At 32.2% G+C, this 13,612-nt stretch overlaps 1 protein-coding gene across 3 annotated transcripts in view; it reads right to left on the bottom strand.

Moving 5' to 3' along the window:
• Positions 1–13,612, bottom strand: part of LOC125068017 (6-phosphofructo-2-kinase/fructose-2,6-bisphosphatase) — a 33,472-nt gene that overhangs the window by 18,497 nt on the left and 1,363 nt on the right. The gene's annotated exons all lie outside the window — the stretch shown is intronic.

Genomic DNA, 13,612 nt, shown 5'->3' with positions numbered 1-13,612 from the left:
TTATTTTTTTTAACCATTTTCATTTATAATTCTTTCGAGAGCGATGAGTCGGAAGCTAAATTTTATTATAGAGAGCGATACAGTTCGAGCCTTCCAAACGGGATAGTTATAATATACCTACTTTATAATTTGAGATTGCTGATGTAGGTTGAGATGTGGGTAACATAAAGTACAAGAATTGTCATATTGTATCGTTGTGGGTATTTGCCTGAGACCTACGCCATGAACCCTGTACCACAAGCTTCTACCGATGACGGGCGTGCCGCTGATCTATCGCAGTCGCCGTCTTATATATAATATAGTTTTCTGTACTTTTAATGAATTATATAATATATCATTTATTAAAGAATTGTAATATAAATATTGCAATATTATTCTCATAAAAGATGTATAATAATTCCATTTTGACTTTAAATAACTAGTCCTACAAATACTGTAATCAACACGTGACTAATCGATAAACAATGACAATATAGATGTTAAAACTGCGTCATTTATAATCGTCCGGTTTTATAGTGTTTATTAGATTCACTGTTTATAATCCTTTAGTCCGCAATGAGTACCGACTCATACAGACCTAAGGACTACTCAACGTTTTCATCAAAGGTTGTTTTATCTAAAAATAATAATGATTGTTATTGAACTATTATTAATTTTTATTTGAATACAATTAAGACCAAAATTTGAATTAAAAATAAATGTTATACCACTGAGGTGTACACTGTATCATCAATTATTATCAATATAATATTGATATTATTTATATACATAGTGTACGTTTATATATAAACCAACGACCATGACCAAGGTTGCCTTTTTCAACGGTGACTAGCGAACATTATAACATTATTATTAAAACGCACATGTGCGTGCTCAAATTAAATGATTAGCAGGATGTAAAAAAATTAAGTAAAGGCTGTTAGCCTGTAATGTCTCACAGCTAGGCCTCTCTTCTTTTCTTTTAGCTCCACTATACTACTCCAATTTAAGTTTGTCGATACACGAGGCACATTATCAGCCAGTACATGCAGGATTCCTCAGGATATATTTATATTAAAAAAAAATTAGGCACATGAAAATTCAGTGACGCTTAAACCCTGCTCGGGGTTGGACTCGGAAATATCAGTTTAACTTCACATCTCATAACCGCCATACCATCACTTTTGAGACACAGGTGAAGACTATTTTCTAATTCCAGCCCGACTAGATGCGGAAGGCAGAAAACCAGGAGCTTTGGCGCACTTTGGGAGAGGCCTATATCCAGCAGTGGATTGTGATCGTCTATGATAAATGATAAACTATGGCCAAAAAAAATATATTTGGTAGCCTTATTTAACTAATCACTCAGGACTAAACAAACAAGAATAAGAATCAAAGTCAAAGTCAAGTCAAGTCAAAAATCTTTATTCAATATAGAAGTGTTTACACTTGCTTATTGATTGTCAAAAATCTACCACCGGTTCGGAATTTAGCACCTCGGACCTGAGAAGAACCGGCGAAAGAAACTCAGCGGGATATTTGATAATAAATTTGTTAATTATTTTACAATGTCTTATACTTGAACTTGTATTCTTTCGTTGACGAAATAACCAATTCACATCATTATCACCTAACAAGTTTTCAAGGTTATAACTACTTATTTTTTATTTTCCTTTACTTCAGTTTTACATGAAGTTTTATATTTAATTTTTAACAACAAACGATTGCATGATTAAAATAATGATTTAATTTATTTTCTTCGTCGTCTTATGATATATATGTCGGAGAATCAGGATGCCGAACAGTTGGGTTCGGGGATTGATCCGACATTTGTAAGACTATGTGGGCGTGCAATGGAGATATTTACAAAATAAAACGTATTTAATATCGTCTAATCACTGTATTCATTGATTCAATAATCGTACACCACAATAATATCAAAGGATTACAATAATTCATCTCGATTAAGAGCAAATGGGTTTGGAAGCAACCATCGTATTCGAGAAGCTTGTCAAAACATAACGACTCGCGTTGCCATGGCACTTACAACTCCATTCGGGGTGACCCGCTCTTAAAAGTAAATCAGCCATCAAACATTATTGCCAACTACTCGATTCATTAATTATCCAAATCAACAACCAAAGTAACAACGCTCCGATACGGCCATCCTGAACTATCACACGTCCTCGTGTGTCTCGTTGCTGTAAACCTCCTCGTCTGTAAACAATGAAACAACAAATGTACACATCATAACACGCTTGGCCATTCTGACCACCACACGATGAATATTATAACCTTCCATGCTATCTCAATAGCATAATATTCTCTAGCAGCATAACTTTACAAGGTAAGCGACCAGCAAGACCACCAAGGTCTATGTACGCCACTCAGTCAATCTCTTGCCACCAAGGCTGTCATTTGCCACCAAGGCCAATTTTGTCACCAAGTCAATCACTTGCCACCAAGGCCATCATTTGCCACCAAGGCCAACTTTGTCACCAAGTCAATCTCTAGTAGGGTCATTATGCCATGCTTTCTCTTACCAAGTAATTTGTTAACACCGAAATCAAAACAAAATGAAAACTGCCCACCGTTATCAATAAAGAATAAGCCTACAGTTGGCTTCATCGTGCAGACATCCAATCGACGTTACACAACCGACTCGCTTGTTTTGTTTATCCTTCTTCGCACAACGCGTCGATATGTGGCTTCGCTCGCCGCAGGAAAAACACGTCAGCGGGGATGTTTTCTTCGAGACGTCCATTGTATTTCTTGCTTGCTTGATCTGTGGCATTGGTAGCCTGCTGAGTGAGCCTACGTAGTCTGATATGTGTTCTGATCCCACTTCTGATGTCGGAGAAGCAGGATGCCGAACAGTTGGGTTCGGGGATTGATCCGACATTTGTAAGACTATGTGGGCGTGCAATGGAGATATTCATAAAATAAAAGATATTTAATATCGTCTAATCACTGTATTCATTGATTCAATAATCGTACACCACAATAATATCAAAGGATTACAATAATTCATCTCGATTAAGAGCAAATGGGTTTGGAAGCAACCATCGCATTCGAGAAGCTTGTCAAAACATAACGACTCGCGTTGCCATGGCACTTACAACTCCATTCGGGGTGACCCGCTCTTAAAAGTAAATCAGCCATCAAACATTATTGCCAACTACTCGATTCATTAATTATCCAAATCAACAACCAAAGTAACAACGCTCCGATATATATATATATAGCAGCATTTCCCCGTTGAATCGCAATTCCGATATTATTCATTTAAAAAATAAAAATATTATTTAATCCAATATATGTATGAACAAAATGAAATAAAGAATAAATAAAACAAGCCACAAAATAGGAAATAATACCTAGTTTATTGCAATTTCTCTTTTTCAATTTCAATACAGTTTACAATCAAGGCTGAGTTCATAAGGTATTAAAATTTTTGTATAACATATTCACTAATAAGAATTCTTAACTTATAGAATGCCACCGTACGTTTTAATTTAGTTATTACCCTATGACCTTTTATATTTAAAATATTACTAGTCCTTGTAAGTATTATAGAAGTCCGGGATCCATGGTACATTTTTGCACTTGATTACTATCAAACTAATGTTTCGTGAGTAGCTTCATTATGATGAAACGCCCAACAATTTCCTGTACGAAAATTCTCGATTGTGGTAGCTAACAGAGGTAACAGGGATAAATATGTCGATTTCAAGATCCTTAAATAATGATAAATATTTATCCTACGAAATGTATGGTTCGATCAAAGAGTCTCCTTCCAATATGTATCGATGATGAAGTCATCAAAAATGATTACTAGCTAGCATTTAATAGTCACATTGTCCTACAAATTTCGTGGTACATCATCTCGGTCTTACGCTCAAAAGTATTAGATACTTGATGTAAAAATAATTACTATCAAGCTGAATCTTCGTGAATAGCTCGTAGTCAGCTGAAAAAAATGTTTGCACGTTTATAGTTGACACTTACGTGGGATACCTAATACGCAGTAAGCAATGCTCGGCGCATGCATACCGGTGTGATTTAGTTCTACTAGCAATATACTGAAAATAAATAGATTTTTAATTTCATGAATTTCAAATATGTATTAAATTTGAGCACCGCGATAACGTGCCACGCAATTAGGACAATGTGACTATTAAATTATATAAATATTAACTAAGTAAAAAAAGTCATAAAAAATGATTACTATCCAAGTAATCATTTTAATGACTTAAATAATTTAAATAATTATTTTGAGATTTAACAAAAAAACCCAGTTAAAAATAAATTTTTGAGAATCATGAAATCGAAATATTCTTAAGAGTCGACATAGCCTTGTAAAATGCTGAAGAGAACAAACTACGAAAAAACTCGTTTGTTATTTCGAATTTGTAGAACTATATTTAGAAATTTATCGTGTGTTTTTTGCAGCTGTACGACACTTTGAGATATAACCTTATTGCTTGCGCAGGTATATTCTTTTTCGTCAGGAAAATCAGAATTACGACACCGGGAAAGTTACGCTGACTTTCTTGACACTATTCTACGCAGTCGTGATTTATACAGTTACTATGTTTTTATTTGATTTTTATATGGTTGCTACTCGTCCCGGCTTCTCTCCGGTTGAATAAGGTTCTACTTAAAATGTTAATATTTAGAAACGCAGAAAAAATCTGATATTTAAAGTTTTACCTCAATCGGATTAATGTTTTAGAAACATTTAGACCAATAATATAAAAACATTCATTTTTATTTATCAAGTAAATAATAAAATATTATTTTAACATACAATGTAAATAAGTAATTATTATGTAAATAAACATAAAATGTTTATCAATATTAACACTGTATCATGTATACTGCGACAAACATAAAATAATATACTACATATATTTTTATCAACAAGTATCGTTCTATCATATTGACATACGTCGAGAGATGGACCGTCGACAAAATAATGATAAACTTATAAAAACAACGCATTTACTTGAACATGTTTTAATACAGTACTTCAATCCGGAAATTACGCGATATCCAAGAAGTAATTTCTTGGATATCGTGTAGTTTCCGGGAATTATTATAATTTCATTAAAATATAATGTCTAAATCCATCTATTATATACTAATGTTCGGTTTATCGTCGAAGACAGATAATACAGAAGAGCCATGTTGCCGAGTGCATTTTGGTGCGTGATAATGATAAAATCAACTAGTGACTGCATTACGCACGATATAAGTTGGCCTCTCAGAGATTATTTACGAGTGTATGTCCAGATATAGATTTTTCGAACAAAAGCGTGGAGATATGACCAGGAGGACGGTAACTAATGCCAACGATGATATATCGTAGCGATTTATATGTGCCGTTTTATCGAACGTGTGTATGATACGTCGTTGCTGATTATTTCGGTGTGGATGGCGGAGTAAATCTATCACTCAGTTCATGAAGGGATTTGATGGACGCGCACGTGTCGTACCCAGGTCCCATCATGTCGCTGGAAAATCGAGGTAGGCACCGTGAACAATTGGAAGAATTCAAATTCACTTATTATTTTGATGACTAATTTAACGCGTGGCCTTCTTGAGCTTCGACGAAGAACTGATGATCGCCGTATGATCTCTGAAAATACTGTGTGGAGAGCATAGGACCGTTCGTTATAAGATTACAAAGTCGAATCACATATATAATTGACATATATAGTGGCCATTAGTATCACTGTATTCATATCTCTCATACGTACACAAATGTTAACAAAAAAAAATCTAGATATTGTCACGCACTAGAAACAAGCTCACGCCTGCTACCCGACAGCATGGGGTTCATAATTGTTTTATGGGACAATATATACGCTTATATATAATCTTATATACACAGAATCCGATCAAAAATATTCAATTTATTAAATTAAATGAAACGATCGCCTCCAGACTTTTCTTTGCTATTTCTATTTCTTTGACTATGCGTCGCCAATTCTTCTCAGGTCTGAGGTATTTCTTACCGAATCGATAGTTCAGTTCAGTCATTGTAAATCAGTGGTCTAATATTGAATAAATATTTTTTGATTCCTAATGCGAATACGTATATTGCTTGGTTACAATTAGTATCAAGTTTTTTTAAAATATTTAATTTGGCTTGCACGATTAAAAATATATTAGCTTAATTTTAGTAACATCAATGATATCTTATAGTTTGATAGCTTATAGTTTTATCTGTATTTATATAAATCCATGAATATGTATGTTTATTTTTTTGTACAAACGTATGTGGAGGTGTCACATCGTCCAAAATAATAATTCGTAACAAAATATTATAATTTAAAAAATATTATTGTTTGTTTATAACTTAATCATCAAAAACTTCAATCATCTAAAAAATCGAAAAGAGTAGTGTAAAATGGCATAGAAATCGTTATAGGCGCGGCTCCGGGCGCTTGGATGGAAAAAATACACTTGGTTTTATCTAGCAAAGGTGATAGCAATTGCTCGCGACCCTCTGTTGCAGCATTGTTTGTATGTGGGTCACGTAAGATGACAATGCCATAAGTAATGTTATATTTGAATAAATTGAATAAATGTACAAAAATAACAGGAGGAGCGTCACATTCGAGAAAACGATTAATGGAGGCTGCTTTCCGAAACGGTGGTAGTATTTTAACATTGACGATTCAAAAACGCTTCGTTATGAAGTTTACTTGAATAAACTTGATTTGATTTTTTAATATTTTGTAATATTGGATATGGTGAACCATCATTGGTAGAATAGGATAGCTATGCGTTGCTTTTTTAAATTAAAATACTGTTTCTATTATTAATAACACAAAAAAATCTTTGTTTACTATGATTCAGTACAGACAATATTATATCTTGGTGATAATTGCATGGTAAGTATTAACGGTAATATTATTATTATCGTTCGCTTATGACTTTACTGAATTATACGTATAACAAGTAACAAAACGAAGGATAATATTGTAGGTATTGTTAATTTAACAACAGTTCGAGTGACTGTAATTTGTATTTTTTATGTTTGAATAACAAGATGTGGATGTACATTATTTTGCATAATATTTAAATATATAATTAATTAACTAATATATAAGATATATCATATTATGAGTATCTTCAATAGATAATAAGAGATATTTATATCATCTCTAAAAATGAAAAATACAAACAAAAATAGTCCGTTTTTCAGTTATTGATAAAATTTCGGATTTGTGCGAAAGTTTCAAATAACTAAAATTGTACATGGAAAATGTTTAAAAAAACAAATATATATCCCGCTGAGTTTCTTTCGCCGGTTCTTCTCAGGTCCGAGGTGCTAAATTCCGAACCGGTGGTAGATTTTTGACAATCAATAAGCAATTGTAAACACTTCTATATTGAATAAAGATTTTTGACTTGACTTGACTTGAATATAAGTAGTTTAAGTTACGCCCCATTGTGTTTTTGGTGCGTTTTATTTTTATTTTAAGATATAATTATTTGACATCAATATCTATTAAATCAAATGAGCTGTTAAAAGCAAGATAATATTAAACTAGTTCCGAACGCGTCGAAGGGGATTTTAGGTATAAAAGATGTAGCTTGGGCTTAAAGCTTGCTTCAAATTTTTATCAAATTCGGTTCACATGCTTAGCTCCGAAAGTGTAGCAGACAGAGTACAGATAACAACTGGATCGAAATATAAATTCTACTGAGACGAACCGGCAAAAATCTCAGTACAAAGTTATTGTTATTCTATCAATTTCATTTCACGATATACTTTGATCGTATTTATTTTTAAATCTTACCAATACTATGAATGCGATAGTTTAGATGGATGGACGTTTGTTTGTTACTCAACCGAGTCAGCCCTCCTCTTGAAACTAGTAATGTATAAAGCTAGAGGTTATAATAGTAGCAGTGTAAAGTGAAACGAAGTAAGTAATTAAAGAGCGTATTTGTTTCACGGTTTATGGTACTAAATAGATTCCGCGGTTATCGTGGTTCACAGCACAACGGGTTGCGCACGCGCATGGTTCGTGACCACATTATCGTTTGACCGGCGAGCAGCTGCTGAATGAATGTTGAATAAAATTGCTAAAAATACCCAAGTGTTTGGTTCAAATATTTGATGTGGAATTAGTTTAAGTTTATAATCTATGGGTCATAGATCGCGCCGTTATTTTTCACTTATACTTGATTATTTATTTTGGTATTATTAAATATAGCCCCGGACGGATATGAAAGCGATGTAATCTCTAGATAGATAAACCCTGCGTGTAATACCTGACTAAAAAAACTACTAAACCAATATACATAAAACTTATATCAGAAGATGTAGCGCTTTTCGGAGAAGGTTTTACTGTTTAGGTATTAAAGGAAACTAGTCTATGGTGATGATTCGTCTTAAATAGTAAAGATAGAAGTGGGACAATTAAAGGACAATCTATTGTGTGCAAATTAGTCTCCCTGAGGTCGTATTGTAATGTTATTTTTATAATTTACTTGAATTAAAAGTTATAACATTAAAACGCGTTAATTCTGACTCAATCTATGACTAGCACTGAATTTACATTAGGGGCACTCGGATGCCCGGGGCAGAATATTTAAGAGGAAGAGAAAAAAAAATGCAATAATATATAAATGAGTCATTTTATTGATTCAAACGATGTATCGGTTTTTCACTTTATGCATAATTTCAATAATGGGACGACATTTTAACATTGCCCAGTAGTAGCGCCTTGGTTGATCCCGGCGCTGTCAATGACACTAGCCTATTCCGATCACAGGGGAGTAAAGACAAATAAAAAAGTTTAACATTGAATTGACATGATATCATTGTTTGGGATCTCTAATAATATGTAGTATTCATTCTGAATTCGCGGAAAAATGGCGTTTTCAATGACAGCGAAGTTGTTATCAGAATTAAATATTAAAGTGGATATAAGTAGTTAAGTTGAATAGTATGATTGATAAAATATGTTAATCTATGGTTTGTTTATTTTATTAAAGTTAGCTTTTAATTTAAATCAAATATAGACATGTGGTACAGATCAACTGAGAATGTTGTCTTTAGAAGATATCATAAAAAAAATATCAAAATAAATCGTGTAAAAATATTTGTACCAAACATTCAGTTGAATATTCGTAATCGGTAAAACAAATATTTGGCCCAGCACTGTCAAGAAATTATTTAGAGTATATTTTTTAATTTAATTTAAGCAATTTTTAATATTTTTTTTTGGTTGCAACTTCTCAATCTAAATCCAATCGATCCAAACGATTTTTATGTCATTCTTTAGTCATAAAGATAGATAAATAATGTCAGATACGTATGTGGTTATAGAAAAATGTGCCGCACGCATACTAGATTTTTTTTTTATTTGTCTAATGTCATAGGCCTTTAGGCTCTAGGTCAAGGTGACACTTATCCCGCAGTAGTTGGAACGGTCAGTGACGTAACTAAGAGTTGAGACTAAAAGTGTAAATAATTATAGACTTTTTGATATTTTTAGATTTATTGATCTTAAGACCAGTGAAGATATAGCGAAGCAAACTTGTAGGTTTTGTCTTACCTGTATACTTCTATCTGAGGCGATTGTTTTAATCAGTTTAAAATTTATATAACGAATAAGATTTGTAACGAATTATCATTGATATAGTAATACTTTTTTAAATGATTAATTAAATTCCATAATCTTTGTACTTTAGGTGTATAGATAAATAACTGGATTTTCCGGTGGGTCGAGGGAACGCCAATAAATGAGACATCATGTGTGCCAGACGTGATATCGCCGAGTTTCAATATAATCTCGTCTATTATTCGCTTGGTGACGCCTTTCTGTGCACACGAATGATGTGTAAATTGTTACGTGGACAGCGCGTATTTTTTTTTTTTAAGAACATGTATTATTCGTGACGAATGCCTGTTTGATATACTTTTTTTATATTATAAATACGTAGATTATGTAAATAAACTAACTTTCAAACAACTGTGACGTAGCAAACTCAAAACTTAAGCTACTTTATTAAATATACAAGCATTACACTTACGTATTGATGGTCAAATTAAATACTACCACCGGTCGGAAAAGGAAACACGCTGAGAAGAACCGGCGAAAGAAACTCAGCGGGTCTTTTTTATGTCAAATTAATAATAGTCTAGCGAAATAATATTAGTGACATTAGGTATACCTTCCCTTCCCCCTTGGGATAATCCATGTTGACGTATCTGTACATCTGTATGCGACGAAATATTACATTGTTATGTGGCTAATATCATACGATCGTCGTCCAGCGTGCTGGTGAGAGGTGAATGAACGTAGATGAACCTAATATCGATAAAGTTTTTAATATGTACATCGAATAATGAGAAGGTCAGTAGACACAAATAGAAGCGACCAAAATATTACGGAAGTAACACGTTCACTGTTACTGATAAGATATAATGAAAAAAAACTAATTGATACAACAAATTAAATATTATTATTTAAACGAACGAATGAATGAATTATGAATGCTATTAATAATGTGGTTAAAATATACGGGCTATAATGTGTATGTGTGTTTATAAAAATAAAACTTTAACCTTTAATTAAAAACCAGTGTTTATATTTAATAAGTAATAAAATTAACTATAAGAACTAGACGTGAAAAAGAGACAGGAATATATCAGATTGGTTACGAAGTTTTTTTTTTGCAATAACTGGGCCGAAATATTGTTTGTTATGATTAGTGATATGTTTTGATTTTACAATTATATTATTTATCATTTAACATTTTTTTCACAATTTAAGATGATCTCATTTGAAAAAAACTTTACATGACATATCTACTTAATTTATTAATTAATTTGTTTATATTTAAAGATATATCGTCGTGATATAGGTACGTATATACGAGAAAACGCTATTTTGTTTAAGTTCGATAATAGACAAGGATTCAACATACAAGATTGGAAGTACATGTCCGTATCGCGGTTGTATTCTTTGACAGGCAAGGGAATATTCAAATTTCGAAAATTAAAAATATTAATTTAAATATGTAGAATATTATACACACACAGACGTCTGTTGTTCAGACAGCAGCTCTATGGACATACCATATGTAGGTATTTTTTAGGAAAATGAACACTGAATGACTTTTAACTCCCAAATCTGCGTGTTTTTGTAAGTTTCATCCCTAGAATGTTTATTTTATAATTCACGGCATGTCGTTGCTTTATTACGCCATTCCACTTAATAAAAAAAATGATTTACTTTGGTAACACTCAAGATCACCGCCTTGGAACGGATAGGTACCAAAAGATAGGGGAACATCCCCTCGAACTTTGGTCCCCTCTCACCTCTCCCCTACTCGCTACCGGATACTAAAGTTTACTCTAAACAATTCTCTTACCAACTTTAAAAAAAAAGAAGTACATTATTTAGTTCACTGTTTTTTTTTTCTTATATCATAAAAACGAAGAAAGAAAACACGTCTGAATCGAACATTGATAAATTAATTAAAATGATTATATTGTATTGTAAAAAAAAAAAAACGATTACGAAAATATATGACAAGTGTGACGAGAACGTATTATTATTATCTATACCGCTAAAGTATTTAATACATTTATTAACAAAGCGTAGTTATGTACATAATAACCTACATTTTTACATGGTTTCGGTATTAGCTATTGCTTTATTTACTTAATCACAGCAAGTTATTATAGAGACAATTACAACTACGTAATTGTTATTCTTATATTAGCGGTGTCTGTTGGAAATCAATTTATATCTCACTTGTAAAATGTTGAAAACCGGTTTGTTGAGTGTTTACTTTGATCTACTTTAAACATTATAATTGTTATAAGTTAATATCACTTATCAGTTTGCAACATTTCACGACCATATGCTATGAGCTTCGAATTTGTTCTAATAAAAAAGCTAATTTCAACGAAATTCTGCCACATGGAGCAGCGTGGTGGAATATCCTCCAAACCTTCTCCTCAAAGGGAGAGTAGGCCTTAGCCCAGCAGTGGGAAATTCACAGGCTGCTAATGTAAACAGTAACCCTACAATAGACTTATACTGCAAGAAAAATACTCCAAAATCACCGTAGAACACAAACGTAATATGCGATATTGAGATTCATGTTTAAAAAATTGATAGGAAACAAGTATCAAAATCGCGTATCACTGTACGTCGTTTGTCAACATTTCATGAGTGAGATACGAAATGAATTCTTACAGAATCGTACGACTGACATGATAATTTGTAGTCAAAAATTACTTTGATAGCATGAATGATAACTATAAGACAGTAAGCAAATAAATTAATAATCTTTATGGTTATTGTAAATGATGTCTACGTAATTTATTATAACGTATTAAGTAACAAAATATTTATCAGGGGCTCTATTTTTTTTAAATGATGTGTTTTATAATCTGGGATAGTAGAAGTCTCTCATTCAACACCCTTAAGGCGAGGTCTGACGTTGACAAGGCGTCGCAACCATTTGACCGACATATGGAGTAACTCAATTGAGGCTTATATCATAAGTTTTTTTTTATTTAATTTATATTACTTTGTTATTTTATGATTGTTAAACTGATTACTTAAACACTTGAGGTAATAAATATTAAGTACGTTATTCGTACTTATGATGGATTTTGTCAATTAATAATTCTTATTATAAAGCAACAGCGAGTGGTCAAAGTCTGAAAATCTGATGATTTTTACAAGATACCTATTTTTTTTCTATCATACAGTTTCTTAATCGTTTATCGATTTCCTAAAAAAAAGCTATATGCTTTTCTAAACCCTCGAGAATCTTCTCACTTCACCTTAATAGCAAAGTTTTTATGTTATGTTTAGTCCAAATGTCGCAATAATATAAATTGTGTACAAACATATTGGCATTTTGTAACTATTTTCACTATAAAATAAATCTTGTATACATGTATATAAATTTCGTTAAAACTTTAGTGAGTTGTATGTATTGCAAGGTTTCTGAATTAGTACAACCAATTTACAATAGGTGACGCGCAGTCCATTCAATAAATTGAAGACGCGAACAAAGCCACGGGATACAGCTAACCTTCAAATTTAATATCAATCTGTAATTTTATATATGCTGACAAAACTGTACCAAATACACAAAATGTACGAGTGGTTTGTAGGTCTCCAAAATGTGTACAGGAAAGTAATTCAATGTATTTATTCGTTTTATTATCATAAATATTTCCTCTTACATTTTGCAATTCGAACCGTTTAAAAATTATAACGACTTTTACGTTAATTGATGTAGGTAACATTGGTCGAAAATAATTATATTATCTTTACGAAGTACGGAATGGGCAGCTATAATATAATTATATAGTACAGATCGCTTGTACCACTGAGATATTAAACAAGTAAAAATGTGATAATATACACCAAGTGAAGTATTCTGTTATGTAACACGTAGAGCGAGTAGGTCATGAAGCCTTGCTCGAAGGTTGAAGGTTTTTTTTAACGGGAACAAGAATACGTATATTATTAAAATAAACCTGTCTCCTTTGCTTTTTAGTTTAATTTATATCTTAAATTTTACAAAGTATTGTCTAGAATTAAACCAATATTTCATCGAAAATCATAAATATTTA

This window comes from Vanessa atalanta, chromosome 13 (assembly GCF_905147765.1).
Source record: "Vanessa atalanta chromosome 13, ilVanAtal1.2, whole genome shotgun sequence".
Taxonomy (NCBI): domain Eukaryota; kingdom Metazoa; phylum Arthropoda; class Insecta; order Lepidoptera; family Nymphalidae; genus Vanessa; species Vanessa atalanta.
This window is presented reverse-complemented; position numbering and strand designations above follow the sequence as displayed.